Genomic DNA, 17,054 nt, shown 5'->3' on the forward strand with positions numbered 1-17,054 from the left:
CGTTTGCAACGTAAACGCGACGTCGACTTTTATTTCCCAGTCGTCGTTTTATGTGACAGTAGAAATGTTACCGCTGCGTTACTACATGCAACACGTTGCATATAGGAAGCTTGCAAATGGTAGATTAAATTGTAGAAATAACTCGATTGGTGGTGTAAAATGCCCACTCAGTGCATTGAAGGGCGATTTTTTGCTGAATTGTTAAAACACCCTCCCTTGTTACTTTACTCACAACATGACTAATTTCATGATTTCTTGTTCCTAACAACAATATACTATATAGAAACACTAGGTGTCCTTTGACACTCTCTATTGCCAGACATGACTACACAATAGCGTATAGAAATACATATGTAGTGTCTTGTTGGTGTAGGTAATGATTGAGGTCTTGCAAACGAGATGAAGGTTTCCTATCAAGAATTCTCAGAAGCCCAGAGTACAAGGTTGACCCACCAAATCGCTATTGGCTTGACCTTTGTCACTAAGATGTCAACATAGGTAACAAATATAGGCGAATTTTACTCATATATACACAACTGCCTAATACTGAGAAAACTCCCACACGCGACATTTTCAGCACAATAAAAGTAAATGAATGCAAACATTTCCAACGTCATTTGTCTGTCGTTTACATTATCTGAGGCGTGAACATGATATTATGTACAGACAAAAGAGCCATTTTGTATTATGTCCCCGTCTGATATAATATTCATTCAGGGTTTTATGCAAAGAAATATTATTATTCTGCATAGTATTTTTTCAGAAGCTCATGCTATGTTTATTACTAACCGACTTAAAAAACAGGAGGTCCCCAGGTTTACCTGTATGGGTATACGTGTGTGCGATTATCTCACGTTTGGCCGATCCGATGTTGGTGCGGTTCGAGGAGAAGGTCGATTTTATTTATTTTTGTGTCAAAAAATTTTAAGAGTGCTCTGTATTTTTAAATTGAAGTCGTATCCATACTTTTTATGACGTCAATATTATTTATGTCATAAAAATAATCGTCAGTAAATTGATCGTTAAACTGAGTACCGAGTTTATTTGATACCGCTAATAATTTTAATATTATTTATTAATAACCGTAATCTGAAATAATAATTTATTGATATAGTAATTAAGCGCATTAAACAATTTTAAATAAATAATTATTGTCTATTTGTTAACATAATACACAAAATTTAATTAAAATAATTCGTCACATGATGATAACAATTGCCATATTTATAGCAATTCTGATCCTACCCTGACTCTGCCTAGCCTTTTTCCAAGTATGAAGTATGTATGTGTCCAGGTTAACTGGATGCAGCCGACTACCTATCTGACCTCCTCAACCCAGTACTACTCGGTTAGACTGGATGTCAGACTTACCGCAATTCTGATATTTACACTAATATTTTGAGGCGCTGCCCCAAATTATGAACCCAACTACAATAAATACTTTTCATTTATCACACACACATATAAAACTCATTTCACCCAGAACAATGAATCATTTTAATTCAGTCTCAAGTAGACGCTCACATGTCCCACTTGCTGACAAACTTTCAGTGGAACTGTAAACTGAAACAATGTATGTATTTACAGAGAACATCGATATTAATGGCGTTATGGTATGGGTATTATGATTTATGGGTGAAACTAATTTAGAATGGGTTTGTTGTTTTGGGATAGTGCTGTTCATTATTTTGGAAATCTATACTAATATTATAAAGCTGAAGAGTTTTTTGTTTGTTTTAACGCGCTAATCTCAGGAACTACTGGTCCGATTTGAAAATTTCTTTCAGTGTTAGATAGCCCATTTATCGAGGAAGGCTATAGGCTAATTTTTATCCCGGTTCGGGAAGTAGTTCCCACGGGATGCGGGTGAAACCGCTTGCAGAAGCTAGTGGTTGATATTTTAAGGACTTGTAAAGCACTGGTACTCAGCTGAATCCGGTTAGACTGGAAGCCGACCCCAACATAGTTGGGAAAAAGGCTCGGAGGATGATGATGGTTGAGATTTTAAGGACCAATTTAATATGACATACTTCAGCGGTTATGTAAATTTCAGCCTTTGAATAGCATGCATGATATGTAACTATTGAACTGTTTTGTTCCAAAATTACTGAATCGAAAACAGCTTTAGCAACTTTAGTTGCTTTTATTCAAGTATGTCTTACTGCTTTTCAGTAGCAACGCAAATTAAAATGTATATAATGTTATATTTTATTTAAATAATATGCAACTGTATTGTTTCTCTTTCCATCTTACTATAAAACGTGGTCTTAAAAATACTAGGCTTTAGTACTAGGTTTAGTCCATTAATTTTGTTCGAGGTAGAGTGGTTTGTATTAAAGCCTAGTATTAAAGTATTTTTTTAAGACTACGTATTATAATTAAATGGCTCAATTAATCCAAAGCATATTAATATCATTTCATACACCATGTATATCAAAATAATACATACCAATAAACTATACTAAATAATGCGATCGTTCATTTGAAAACGGCTCTGTTATAAACTAATTGCTACTTGGCCAGACGGGGTATTAATCAAATCATTTTAGATTATACTGATTGATTCATGTTTGGTCTACAGCGGAGATACTATAATGCTCTCTGTATCGATTTTATATTAGCTTTATTGGTTTTGTTTGGAACTATTATAGTTTATGGAGGTAATTTGGCTATACCACTATAGATTGCGATAAATTACGAAGTTTATAAAGATTGTTTGATTGATAGAAATGGTGTAAGAATATTACTTAATTATCTACCTATGCTAATATATCAAAGCAGAGTTTATCGTCTTGAACGCACTAATCTCAGAAATTACTGGACCATATTTGAAAAAATATTTCAGCCTTTTAACCGGGTGCAAGATATAGTTCGGTCGACATTGAAACTAGGCTGAAGCTAGTATGAATGTATTGGTGCTCTCTCCTTATTTTTCCTCTGCTTTAGTTTCTTCAAAATTCTATAATCAATAAACTATATTCACCATTAGATACATCATAAAATAATCTAAAAATGAAAAAAGAATACAGAATCACAATCTCTATTTCTTGTCAAACAATACAGAAATAATAAATTCCGCTCGAGTACCGGCGTGACACGTGTTTGTAGTCTAACGAAGACAATTTACCCTTTTAACCGACTTCCCGGAATAGATGTAGGTGGGTATTCCTGTGTACGCATTGATCTTAAAGCGGTAAGTAGGTATAGTTATTTGTAAAGTTTTGTTTACAAGGAGGATAAATATTAAGTTTGAAGTTCCTAGAAGTGGCTGAAATAGTCATTTAAGCATACTACACGTATCAAACTAACTAATAATGAAATGTTTGGTCATAATTTGACTTTCTCATTCAAGAATATTTGAGGTTCTTTAAAGTATTTTTTTTTAATAGAATTACAAAAAAATCACATGAAAAACATGTAGACGATGACATTCACGACCAAAAGCAAAAACCATTTATAAATATAGATTAGTGTCTAGCCGCGTATCCACCCGCTTCCTAAAAGAACTGGTATTCGACCTGATAAAACTAGTCTAGGTATGCCCAGGGTACCAATTGCGTCTGCGCCAAATTTCGTCTCAACTGTTTTAAGTTTTAGCCTAATTACATGCAATACAGAGTTACTTTCGCATCCAAAAATAATAAAGACATGCATTCCTTGATTAAACTACGGTTAATCTCACATCATTACATAAACTAACCAGCGACTAAAATCAACTGGACATAAAACGCATTCGGCAATTAATTCGCCACACTTCCGATACTGGAAAGTCGTAAACTAAAAATATATTCAATACCGGCCTTTGCTAAATGTTTAGTTTCCAACACATGTTTCATTAAGGAAATGTTTAGCGAACATAAAATATTTACGACCATTCGGCACACTTATAACAGTACAAATCGGTATGGATAAAATTGAAATTGAAATGTACGATTTTTAACTGATTTCCCAACTTCCTTAATTCATGTAAAGTCGATTTTTAACCGACTTCCCAAGAAGACTTCCACTTCATGTTAAAATAAGAACTCTTAGCAAAAATCTGTTCTAACCAAGTTATGCCGAAACAGTTTTATCGTTTTTTATCCTTTATTGCCATAAATATTTACTTATGAAAGCATGTTAGTTACACTAATAATGGCATCCACGGCCGATTTCCACGGCTACGGCGGCTGTTCTCATTTAAGGAGATCAGCCAGCTGCGCAGGACATATTATAGTGCACGAGCATTTGCGCAGACACAGGTGCACTCACTATTCCTTCACTCTGGGTGATGATGGGACGGCAGTCAGTAGTAGTTACACTATATCTAGCTCAAGGAAGGAGAAAGCTTAGAAACAGAAGACGAACATGGGATTTAGAACTTTTCATCCTTATCCGGGTGCGATAAGTGGTTCCGTTGGGACTAGTGTGGAACCACGGGAAACAGCTAGTAGAATCATAATTATTAAATTTCACAACAATGGTGTGTGACCAGATGCTTTAATATTCATGAATTTATCTGGTCACATTAACAGCACCACTGAAAACCATTTAATATTAAAGTTAATAAAGAAGGTGATTACGACAAATTAATTAACTAATTTTATATGCTAATTAACTTATTATTGAACATAATGCAGTTAAATCTAAAACAGTAAGCTAATCTAATTATGGGGACTAAAATTACTAATTTGCGTACATAAAATGTCATTTTAGTTTAGGTAGTTTAAAATTTGTGTCAGCACTTTTGTAATAGGAGGAATATAGGCAATAGAATAAAAATATAAACATGTAAAATGTATGTTGCATCAAAAAGCGTTTCAATAATTTTGAAAGCCTTTTCATTCATAATTTAGCTATCATCAATCGCAAAAAAAAAACGTTAGGCATTTTTTTCTAACACACAAACAAATAAACATCAATAACAACGAAGAGAAGAAACGTTAACATTTTTATTTGCGAAAAAAATACGCCTGGAATAGAGCAAAGCGCTCATTAACCCCCTAGCAGGGCCAAGCAGTCGAGCCTCTTCAATGGAAACCATGGAGAACAAAATGACTACCAGAGATGTCATAACGCAAAATCTCTTAAGAAAATCTCCATCTTCAAAAGCAAAATCAAAAATCATTTATTCAAACTTGGGTGCAAAACAGCACTTTTAAACGTCAAAAATTTACAAAAGAGAGCCCCCAAAATGTTCACCGCTTTTTCTGGGAAGAAGAAGTGACAGCCCTGCTTTGTTGTTCCTTCCGGCGCATTTTTTTTACATTTCTCTCTGTCAAACATCATACTAACATCCACTTTCTTCTGCTTCATGTCCTCTTTCAGGCAATTTATCTATCTTTTCCTCGGTCTATCTCTGCCTCTCCATCCTTCGACATTCATACTTAACACACATTATTTCCTAAGAAAGTATATCGCCAAAACACAGGTGTTTGGGGGACGAGGAACGTCACTAGCTCCACTTTTTCATACCTTCTATGAATGCTCATTATTTTCAAAATAAAATCACCATTCAATCTTTGATAGATTGGTTTTGATTTGACAAATATCCTGAACGCCTCGCTAATTCTAGTAACTGATCACGCCTACCATACGTTGCTTGACCTACAAGAAGGCGCCTGACCTGCCTTCTAATGGCATCTCCGTTGTTTGTCTTTCCTCCGTGATGGAGGGTTAAAAGAGGGCAGAGGAAGCAAAAATATTACGCTAACCAACCCAGTTGCATTGTGCTTCTGTGTGCACTTTTGAGGGTTAACTTGCAGCGTACTGTCGTGAAATTATTGTCTGTTGAATTTAGCGGAGGGTTAAAATGTTTAGTTTGTATTGAGTTGTTTGGGAGACACAGTTGATAAAGTTTGACTTTCAAAATCAAATTATTTGTTTGTAAGCAGGTACAGTACTTGTTGAGTCATATATTTTTGATCTGTTATTTTGGGCATATTTAAATGACTGATTTTAAGGTTGCAAATGGTCAAAAAAAGTTTCTTCTTTACTTTAAATATTTTCCTACACCATTAGAACTGGAACATGCTTACATATGCTAAAAGCGTTTACATAACCCATTAACTAAATACCACTTCAACAACCTAAAAATAACTACAACAATTAAAGACACTAATTACTACCAGCTTCTAAAAGCCTTTCAAAGTGTTGTCAGACTAAAAAAAATAGAGCTTAAAATTCTAAGTTCTTACAAAATTGTATGTGGAAAATTCTAGAAATAAAATCAGGCTCGTTAACTGTACGCAGTGGAGCGAGAACTAACGTACTGAATGGTCTCTTAGGCTACCGAGGGTAAGCAGAAATAGACGGTAAAGGACATTTTATATAAATATGTAGGTAGTTGGATATAGTTCTCGCTTTTGGCTTCAATTACTGGTAGGGAGGTTTAGTTTTTAAAATACTTTTTTTTAATATACCTATATGCAGGTATAACGACCCAATCTGCAGGTCGTTATTCAGCTTAAAGAAAGGATGATGGGTAAAATTGGCCGGTATATCCAATAAAAACGATTCGCATATCAAATGATAGCTTATACCCTAAGCTTCATTTTTTATTATGGACAAAACATTGTGAACCACCGGAGAACGAAGTTATGACACCTGATAGCATAGGACAGCCCATGGACTTGAACCACTTTATTCCGTATGGGAGGGATGTTTAAGTGCATTATTATTGTCAATAATTGCCAGAACGAGTCACAGAAGGTGTCTGAGCCCATATTTTCCAAGTTTATTGAAAAAAAAAAGATTATTTAGCAGGTAGTATTTACAACGTATGGTGTACGTATTTCGCCGTTCTGGTGAGTCTAAACGGCATAACCAATAAAAATCATTTGCATATTAAATGATAGCTTATACCCTAAGCTTCATTTTTTATTATGGGCAAAATATTGTAAACCGCCGGAGAACGAAGATATAACACTTGATAGCATAGGACAGCCCATGGACTTGAACCATTTCATTGCGTATGGGAGGGATGTTTAAGTGCATTATATTATTGTCCATATTAGTCAGGATGTATCACACAAGGTATCTGTGCCCATATTTTCCAAGTTTATTGAAAAAAAAAAGATTATTTATCAAGCAGTATTTACAACGTATGGTGTACTTATTCCGCCGTTCTGGTGAGTCTAACCGGCATAACCAATGAAAACCATTTGCATATCAAATAATAGCTTATACCCTTAGCTTAATTTTTTATTATGGGCAAAACATTGTAAACCACCGGAGAACGAAGTTATGACACTTGATAGCATAGGACAGCCCATGGACTTGAACCATTTCATTGCGTATGGGAGCGATGTTTAAGTGCATTATTATTGTCAATAATTGTCAGAACGAGTCACAGAAGGTGTCTGAGCCCATATTTTCCAAGTTTATTGAAAAAAAAAAGATTATTTAGCAGGTAGTATTTACAACGTATGGTGTACGTATTTCGCCGTTCTGGTGAGTCTAAACGGTATAACCAATAAAAATCATTTGCATATTAAATGATAGCTTATACCCTAAGCTTCATTTTTTATTATGGGCAAAATATTGTAAACCACCGGAGAACGAAGTTATGACACTTGATAGCACAGGACAGCCCATGGACTTGAACCATTTCATTGCGTATGGGAGGGATGTTTAAGTGCATTATATTATTGTCCATATTAGTCAGGATGTATCACACAAGGTATCTGTGCCCATATTTTCCAAGTTTATTGAAAAAAAAAGATTATTTATCAAGCAGTATTTACAACGTATGGTGTACTTATTCCGCCGTTCTGGTGAGTCTAACCGGCATAACCAATGAAAACCATTTGCATATCAAATAATAGCTTATACCCTTAGCTTAATTTTTTATTATGGGCAAAACATTGTAAACCACCGGAGAACGAAGTTATGACACTTGATAGCATAGGACAGCCCATGGACTTGAACCATTTCATTGCGTATGGGAGCTATGTTTAAGTGCATTATATTATTGTCAATATCAGTCAGGACGTGTCACGGAAGGTGCATGTGTCCATATAAAAAAAAAATAACAGGTAGTAATCAATCTATCATCACCAATGACTTTCGACTGTCCTGGCTAACAAGCCTGATGTACCATATGATGAGAACTCTGTGAAAGCTCACAAACAACTTAAATAACTTTATTCTACTGATTAAACCCCTCATGTATCCTTGTGGACCTGACCACCCGGTTGGTTACTATTTGTGTATCACTACATAGGATAAAACAAAGTCGCTTTTTCAGTCCTTATATCCCTATGTCCATTTGCATGCTTAATTCTTCCAAACTACGCAACGGATTTTCATGCGGTTTTTTAATATATTATTATATTCAAAGATACAGTGATTGAAGAGGAAGGTTTGTATGTGTAGTAATATCCGTTAAATAGTGAGAAAATACTGTTTTCCCGTGCGAAGCTGGGGTGGGCTACTTTTCTAATAATTCGACAACCCAGGGCCGACTATCCTGGTGCCGCAGAACGAGGAAATGCTGTCTCCAATAATGAAAATAGTATACGGTGGTAGAAGTAAAAGTATTTAAGTTTTGTTTTGCTATTAAAAAAATTATGCCTAGTTAAGACCGTTTTTAGGGTTCCGTACCTCAAAAGGAAAAAACGGAACCCTTATAGAATCACTTTGTTGTCCGTCTGTCTGTCTGTCTGTCTGTCTGTCTGTCTGTCTGTCTGTCTGTCTGTCTGTCAAGACCCTTTATCTCAAGAACGCGTGGACATATCAAGCTGAAATTCACATGAAATACTCAGGTCTATTGTCCCTTTAAGCTGTGAAAATATCAAACTTCTAAGCCAAGCCAATCAAAAGATACAGCCGATTATGTCGATATTTTCAACAAATTTTCGACACTCGCAAAGGAATCAAAACCTACACTACAGGATACTTCCCGTAAACTCAGAGTCTTGAAATTTGGCATGAAGCATTGTCATATAATGCAAATATAGGAAAAATTACGAAAATCTCATATTTTTAGTTAAAAAAAAATATTTTAATAAAATGAAACTTACTACCTTATTTCTCACAAACGAATAAAGGTATCAAATTGAAATTTGTACCAAATACCTAGGTCTATTGTCCCTTTAGGCAGTGAAAAAATCAAACTTCTAAGTTAACGCGATCAAAAGATACAGTAGTTATACCGACACCTTAGACGAATTTCCGTCACACGCTAGGGAATCAAAACCTACAAGGCACTTCCCGTGAACTCAGAATCTTGAAATTCGGCAAGAAGCACCGTTATATAGTACAGATAAAGGAAAAATTGCGAAAATGATAAATTTGAAGTTACATAAAATATTATCAAATCAAATCAAATATTTTCCTCATTTCAATGGGGAATTTAAACGACCAAGTTTGACGGATTTGAGAAAAGATTTCTTTGTAGTAAAAGAGTAGGTATACTCGCCGTTTATTACCATTGTCATCAGGTCAGGATCTGATGATGGAAATCCTGAGAAATCGAGGGCAACTATCAGAAATTGTAGGCATGCATAGGATTAAAACTTGATTCTCAGATGTATGTCTGGTGATACTATCAAACAGTGAAGGTTTAGAGCTTACCTGATGATGGAGACGTGAGAAAGTCGAGAGAACTCCTCAACGGTATGTTTTAGTAACGTCGTGTTTGGGCTTATATTATTCGTATTGACGAGAACTTTTCACAAAAGTTAAAAATAAAAACTTTTTACAAAAAAAAAACAACTTCTAAAAACAACAAGAAAACTGTTTATATGCATCGGTCTAGATCTCGGTGGTTAAATGAATATAGATGCATTCTTTAGACACCGACTTCTAGACCGATGCACCTATCATCTTTTTAATTTCGTTCTTGCTTTTGTTTTCTTGTTGCTTTTTTATATGTTTGAAGTTGGATTTGTTTGTAAAATGCTACAAAATAAAATAAAGCCGACTTTATAAAACAAAGAAAGGGACAGAATTACACTTTTGTCAAGGCTGTAGAAACGGAAAGCCAGCAGCCCCGAATCCTACTCTCGAGCAGTCGTTGTTACAATTCGACAGTTACAAGTCGTCAGGCAGATTCGAACAAAACATGAAACTGGGGCTCATTAGGTGATTAATCCCTCAAAAATAAAAGATCCCATTAGTACTGAATTCTCATCACCTAAAATAAAATAAGCTCCAACACGGTTACGTTATAAATTGTAAAGGAGTTCCCATAACTATATCTGATCTTTGCTATCGATCCCACAATGGCAGTCAAACTTATCTATGTGGAAAGTCTTCGCCAATACGAATAAAATAAGCCCAAACACGTGGTAGTTGCAACATACCGTTCAGGAGTTCCCTCGAATCTCTGTAGTCTCCATTATCAAATCAGCTAAAAACCTTCACTGTTTACCAGTATCCTCAAAAATACACTCACATGTCTGGTTTTGACTCGATACGTGCCTACAATATTCAAGAGTTGCCCTCGATTTCTCAGGGTTTCCAGATCCTCATCAGATCCTGGTCATCCGAATTGACATCCTCCTTCTTTATGAAAAGTCTTTAACAATAAAAACTAGCATTGCAACCTGTACAATCCTCTGAACTGCTTGTCTTTTATATTTTTCAAACGATCCTGGACATTCGTCTCCATGGAATTTTGATAAAATATTTATATTCAAAGAAACGTCATACCATTCTCCACGATTTAAAACTACTTTGATTCATGTCCGCCACTTTTTACAAAATGGGTCAGATATGCCCAATGACCTTAATTAGCTATTTTCAATCAGATTTCTGAATGATGACTACAAAATGTTGTATATAAATAACTTTAATAAAATAACTTTTACAAGGTACTGGCCTACTATTTTAGTTATATTATAAAATAAAAAATATTTACTATTTTGGTCTCACAAAATAATCATAACTATGATTGTTCTAAACTGAACGGTTGGCGCGAGACTCACTTTTTATCTATACAGGATTTGTACGGAACCCTCGGTGCGCGAGTCCGACTCGCACTTGGCCGGTTTATTTATTGATAGTCTATCCTAGGCTTATTTAAATAAGTGATAAGTTGACTAAAATACATCATACAATGATTTTTTCTATTATAGATTTTATTTTAACAAAAAAAAATGGGTGCATAAAGTATAACTCTTTTGTGCCCGACTGTACTTATTTCCGGTCGATTCTTGACATGAACTGTTTTATTTCAGTAACTGTTGGGTATAAGCAATAATCTAATATACATTAGAACTTTATTGGTTATCAGGCCAGGGTTCATACAAAATTGCCCATCATCCTTTAAAGTGAGTACATTTATCTGTCGAGACCACTACATAATAATATCTTGTTCGACTGTGGATGACATTAAAAGTTCTCGTAATAATATCTCGTTATATCTTCAAAAAATCTTTTAACCTTTTCTAATAAAATAAATTCAAAATCCTTGTCGTTTTTACGCCTGCTGATCTAATTTTTTTTAATGCTTAGATAGTCCAGAGCCTGACAAAGGACATAACTTCTTTTTATCCAGCAAAGCTATTCAAAAACAAACACAACATTTTGTCATCCCTTTAACCAAATAATATCCCCACAGCCAGTCGAAGCCCATTACTAAGGCACGTACACACTAGCAAACACGAGTGCTTGTCACACGGGATCAATTACGGTTATCCAATTGTCGGAGAGTGTATACCTGACCTTTCGTGGTTTGCCAGCAGTGACAGGTTAGGTATATTTTGTGAACGTTTTCAGGTAATGCGTGGGAAGATATTGGGTATTGAGTTTGTATTTTGGTGTGCCTTTTAGTTACTCAGTAATTGTAATTGATTTTATAGGAACCTATAAAACTTGGTGTAAAAAAAAAATGATTATTGCTCAATCCTTCTCCGTGTGAGAGGAGGCCTGTGCCCAACAGTGGGACGATGAAAAGGCTGTAACAGACAGAGAGAAAATAAAAAATGATACTCGCAGTCTTCTTATCGAGTGAGCTGCAGGTTTAATCACCTAGCAAGCCCAGGTGTCAAAGTTTTCTCAAATCCGCATGACGGCCTCTGTCGTGAGACACTTTTATTTTCCAAAGAGATTATTTAACTGCAGTTTGTACATCTTTGACTGTCATTACAAGACAGAAATCTGACTATCAGTTTAACTAAGGGTTATCAGATATTGCCCGTGTAACGTTGAGGAGATCAGATGGGTTCCATATAAAGCTCAGATTCGCTCCATGTAAAACACTGGTATTCAGTTGCATCCAATTAGAATGGAAACTGACCCCAATATAGTTTGAGGAAAGTCTAGCCGGGCTTTCAATAATTTACAGCCTAGGAAACATTGTGTTACGTCATACTGGTCCATTTTGTAGCCATATTTTGCCAAAATATGAAACCAAGCTTCATGATAGCTTTGCCCAGCGGGGCCCACCAGGTCCAAGGCCTGTCCGGGGTTGCGGGATTGTTCGAAAGAGTTACCGCGGCCCTGGTACATAAAAGGCCTAAGTAGGAACATGATGGGTTTTAGTCAGTAAGAGTCTGACACTCTCTCACGCTGCTTAACCACAGCGAGGGTCGTTTGATGACTTCCCTTAAAAAAAGCTGCATGATAACTCACTGAACTGAAAAAAATATGAAACCAATTTCCTAATCTCAGTTTTTCTTCTAAACCCCTGAATCACCGCTGACAGTTATCTCTAACTACACGAAACGCAAACACCAGTTGATAAACGACATAACTAAGATAGTTCAAATTGCGTCAGTTAAGATTTATTCACAGTTTTAACGTCTTGACCCACAGTTACTGTTAAACAGTAAATCTACTCTGTATAGCTTTTGTAATGTTCTGTTTAGAAATCTGTTGTTTGAGATTGTCATTTTGAAATGTTTGTAGGTTTTTATCATCTAGGTATACCTAAGCTATTTATGTTTTATGTATTGTAAGATTTACGCTAAAATTTTAATGTCACTCTATTTAAAACATTGTTGCTACTGATACTTTGTTGTCTTTGTCACAATAATGCGTTATGAAATATACGGAAAGATCAGTGCAAGTCGTGTCTGTTTGTGACATTCTAATATTCCACGGATGGACGGATTTTCATACGGTTTACACCACTGGAAAAATTGTTTAAGTAATTCGTATTTCTGCAACACATAGAAGAACAACAGTTTTTTTTTAATTATAATATTGTTAATTGACTTTTAGTAGGTATCTTTAATCCAAAAACAAATAAAGATATTTAGCAAAAGTAAATAGCATCACGTGGAATCATAAATCGGCCGCTTAAAATATGAAACCATACCAATTTCTTGTGTTAAAAAGCCCTTACGATTCCTAGTAATTTACGTTTCAACATTCAAGATACATAGAGTTACAGGCTTACAGGAAAATACCCTTTGCAAATAAAAACGCACGTGTTTTTTCCCTTTCCACTCGGGCGGCGTTCACACGTGCCTGAATATTTAGATACCATTTTGCCAAAATTATGTTTGTTCTCAGTGCATATAAAATTGAGGAAAAAATTATACTTTCTCTTACCAGCTGTTTAGCCTAATTCCCGTGGGAACTAATCCGCGCACCCGGATAAGAGTAAATAGAATCTCAGCTGCATTCGGTGACATTGAAAGCCGAACTCAACTTAGTTGGGCAAAGATGACCATCATCTGCCTAACTTTTTCCCAACTATGTACCTAGTTTTTCCCAGTACTTGCTGGGATATGCAGGTTGAAATAAACAAACTTTTCCGCTTTATAATATTAGTGTAAATAAGACTCCCTTACAGACTTCAATCTGCAGATACAGAGTTTGGTCTTACTGCTTAGTTTACACTAGGTACCATATAACATTCAGGTATAATTTTCTAACCTGTAAAATTAACGCTGAAATAAATCTAGGTAAATCCCGGATATTTAGATGTCTGCGATTTGTAGGCACAGCGTGGAAAATTTAATGTGTCATGCCTCATCACAGCTTTAATTGAAACATATCATGTGATGTTGGTTAACATTAAAATTAAAGAAGATAAATTAATTTTGTAACTTTCTCAGTTTTCAGTAGGTTTTTAGAGAAGAGTGAAGTATATAAAACCTATTTTTTACAATACTAGTTTAGATAAAAGGTAATTACTTTTAAGACCCGTAAAAATAAGGACAGGATATTCGTTACTTTTATGGACCTTAGAAGCCTTTGTTGTCCTTCGAAAAATCTAGCATAAACTGGTATTGAAAATGAAAAACAAGTGTTTAAAGATGTTTTTTCACTACCTATGTTTAGTTTCTCTTCGATTTTTAGTGTGCGTTTGTTTAATATTTTCTAGTAATTTCTCATTAATCCAATTCACAAGAAGCCTTAAAGTAGGTTTCTCAAGATTTGTAACTTTCTATTCTGTAATATCGAAATAACAATCATCTTTAACGACACTTCTCAGCTAAAACAACACAATAATTTCATTTCGTTTCAGTAAACTTACCTTATTTTCTCGAGGCATTTACATAAATAGTGCCTCGTCAGGTTTTCATAAGCGCCCTACAATTTTGAGAGGTTTTCAGTACAAAAGTTAAATGCAACTTTATGAAAATCATTAACGCCGTTGTCTTTTGTTTCAGGTAAGGAGATTTTCAGTCGCCTTCTGAAGTTTATTTTGAGTACCTGGATTGGTGTGGACTGGATAAGGCATGGTTAATATTTATTAGACTGGTTAATATTAAGTTTGGTAAATAAACATTGAGTGGTAAATACTGAGTTCGATAACGAGGAAGCGCTTGCCTCTATATACTTAGAGGTCGAAATGTGTTAATCATGCGATTTATTATTTTACTTTAATGTAGCCCAATAGATTTTTCAACGAAATCAATTACATAGTTAAGCCTCTAAATTAAACAATTCTAATGTATCTATTGATGTCTATGTACCAGGGAAATCGCACACAACGTCATTGCAAAAAACGATAAAAAACAATAGATAGGTGTGGCAAAGTTTAAAAACAATTACACTTTACCGTAACCATTATTTACTCAAACGTATAATCAAATTCGAAAAGTTACAACATTCTTATCCAGCATCACCCAATCTAAGATCGAAGTGTGTAGCAAGATGTATCTTCTTGAAACTTGGAGCGGCCCGTCCTAGGTACATCAGTCTGAAAAGTTAGACCTAAGTTCAGACCTAACCGCAGACTTATTCACAACTTGAAATCTGTCTTCACACTTTGCTAAAAGGATGGTTCGGTATATTTTTATTTGGTTTTTGGACTGATATATTTAGTTTTAAGCACTATTTATAAATTGTTTTTGGTAAAATGCTGCAAAGTATGTATCCTTACTAATATTATAAATCGGAAAGTGAGTTTGTTTGTTTGTTTGTTTGTTTGTTTGTTTGTTCCGCTTTCACGCCGTAACTACTGAACCGATTGCTTTGAAATTTTGCAGACGTAAAGTTAGAAGTCCGGATTAAATAATAGGGTACTTTTTATCCCGAAAAAAATAGATATTCCCGAGGGAAAACAAAAATATTGTTTGCTTGATGGATGGATTGTAGATGGCGCTGTGTGTCGTTTAAAACAAGGTAATATATTGCAAACGAATATAAACATGTAAATTTAGAAGCTAAATGATACGATAATGAATCCCCGAAAATGAGGAATTCCCGAGGGATGATGTACAATTTGTTTAATCGTCTAAACTGTTTTTTTTTACATCTACTTATATATTGCAAACGAATATGAACATATAAATTTAGATGCTAAATGATAATGAATCCTCGAAAATGAGGAATTCCCGAGGGATGACGTACAATTTGTTTTATCGTCTTAACTGTTTTTTACATCTACTTATCCTGAAATAACTATAATTCAACGAATTACTAATTGGTATAAGTTAAGTTATTAGTTAAATATTAGTTAAGTTATTTACTTCTTGAGGTATGCGATAGATGACGCTGGGTGTTTTTAAAACGTGGTAACGATGTGTTTTTAAAATACGTAAGAAGTGGAATGATAGCTTTTTAAAACGTGGTGACGTTGTTTTTTTTAAGATACGTAAGAAGTGCAATGATATCTCGCGCTTTAACCTGTAGCTCATTGTTCAATCGCGAGCTTCCCGATAGCTCGATATATGGCGTTGTGCTTTTCTGTATCGCGGTGTTAAGGTTCGCCGCGAATTAGTCTTAAGGTGTTTTGAAATCAGTGGTGCCCAGTAGCGCCAGGGCCAGCCGCGGCTGCGGGTTGTTCGAAAGGGATACCGCGGTCCTGGTATATAAAAGGCCTTGGACGGAACACGACGATTTTAGTCAGTAAGAGTCTGACACTCCCTCACCGCTGCTAACCCACAGCGGGAGGGGTGAACCGAATTCCACGCGGGCGAAGCCGCGGGCGGAAAGCTAGTTTGAAATAAAAAAGAACAGTCGGAACTTTAGTATATTATTAACCGTGAGCTGTACGCAATAATTTGTTAGTTAAACCTAACGATAAAAAACTTTTAGCTTTCTTCTTCCTAAAAAAATGCATATTTTTGACTAATATTCAATCTTTGCTCCTGTCACAATACAAATGCTACTATTAAGATCAAACCTTGTACAATTTTAACCACCCACGTACCCACACAACAGCAAAATGTCTTCAAGCCGTCAATACGCATTATCAGGTGCTGCCGTACGTACACGACAATACACTCAATCACATCTCACGCACTGGCGTGAAGCTTACAACGGGCCTTAGGGTGGTCTCTCACGGTTATATTACGCGTCATGCGATTTTGCAGTGAATAGTAGGCGTAAAAAAGCAGATTTTCATGTCTCACCTTGTTAAAATTATTAGGAATTTTATTGATCTCCTCGACTTTCTTTAAGTTCACTTCGAATATGTTTATCCGAATATTTTTGTTTTCAAATCGGAACAGTAGGTCCCTGGGTTAGTCGTTCAAACAAACGATATCCTCCGCTTCATAATACTTTTAACTAGACTGAAACGCTCTGTTCTACATAGAATACACACACATTGACAGCATTTTCTTACTATTCTTCAAAATTTACTAAAACCAATACAAAAATGAGCAATACTAATACATACAACATATTTTTGCATACCATAAAAGCGTTGTCAGATCACACTAGGA

The 17,054-nt window shown here is 35.3% G+C and overlaps 1 protein-coding gene across 3 annotated transcripts in view; it reads left to right on the forward strand.

The window, feature by feature from the left end:
• The window catches only part of LOC110373989 (pseudouridylate synthase RPUSD2), a 427,971-nt gene that overhangs the window by 186,783 nt on the left and 224,134 nt on the right, over positions 1-17,054 (forward strand). The gene's annotated exons all lie outside the window — the stretch shown is intronic.

The sequence above is a fragment of the Helicoverpa armigera genome, chromosome 6 (assembly GCF_030705265.1).
Source record: "Helicoverpa armigera isolate CAAS_96S chromosome 6, ASM3070526v1, whole genome shotgun sequence".
Lineage (NCBI taxonomy): Eukaryota > Metazoa > Arthropoda > Insecta > Lepidoptera > Noctuidae > Helicoverpa > Helicoverpa armigera.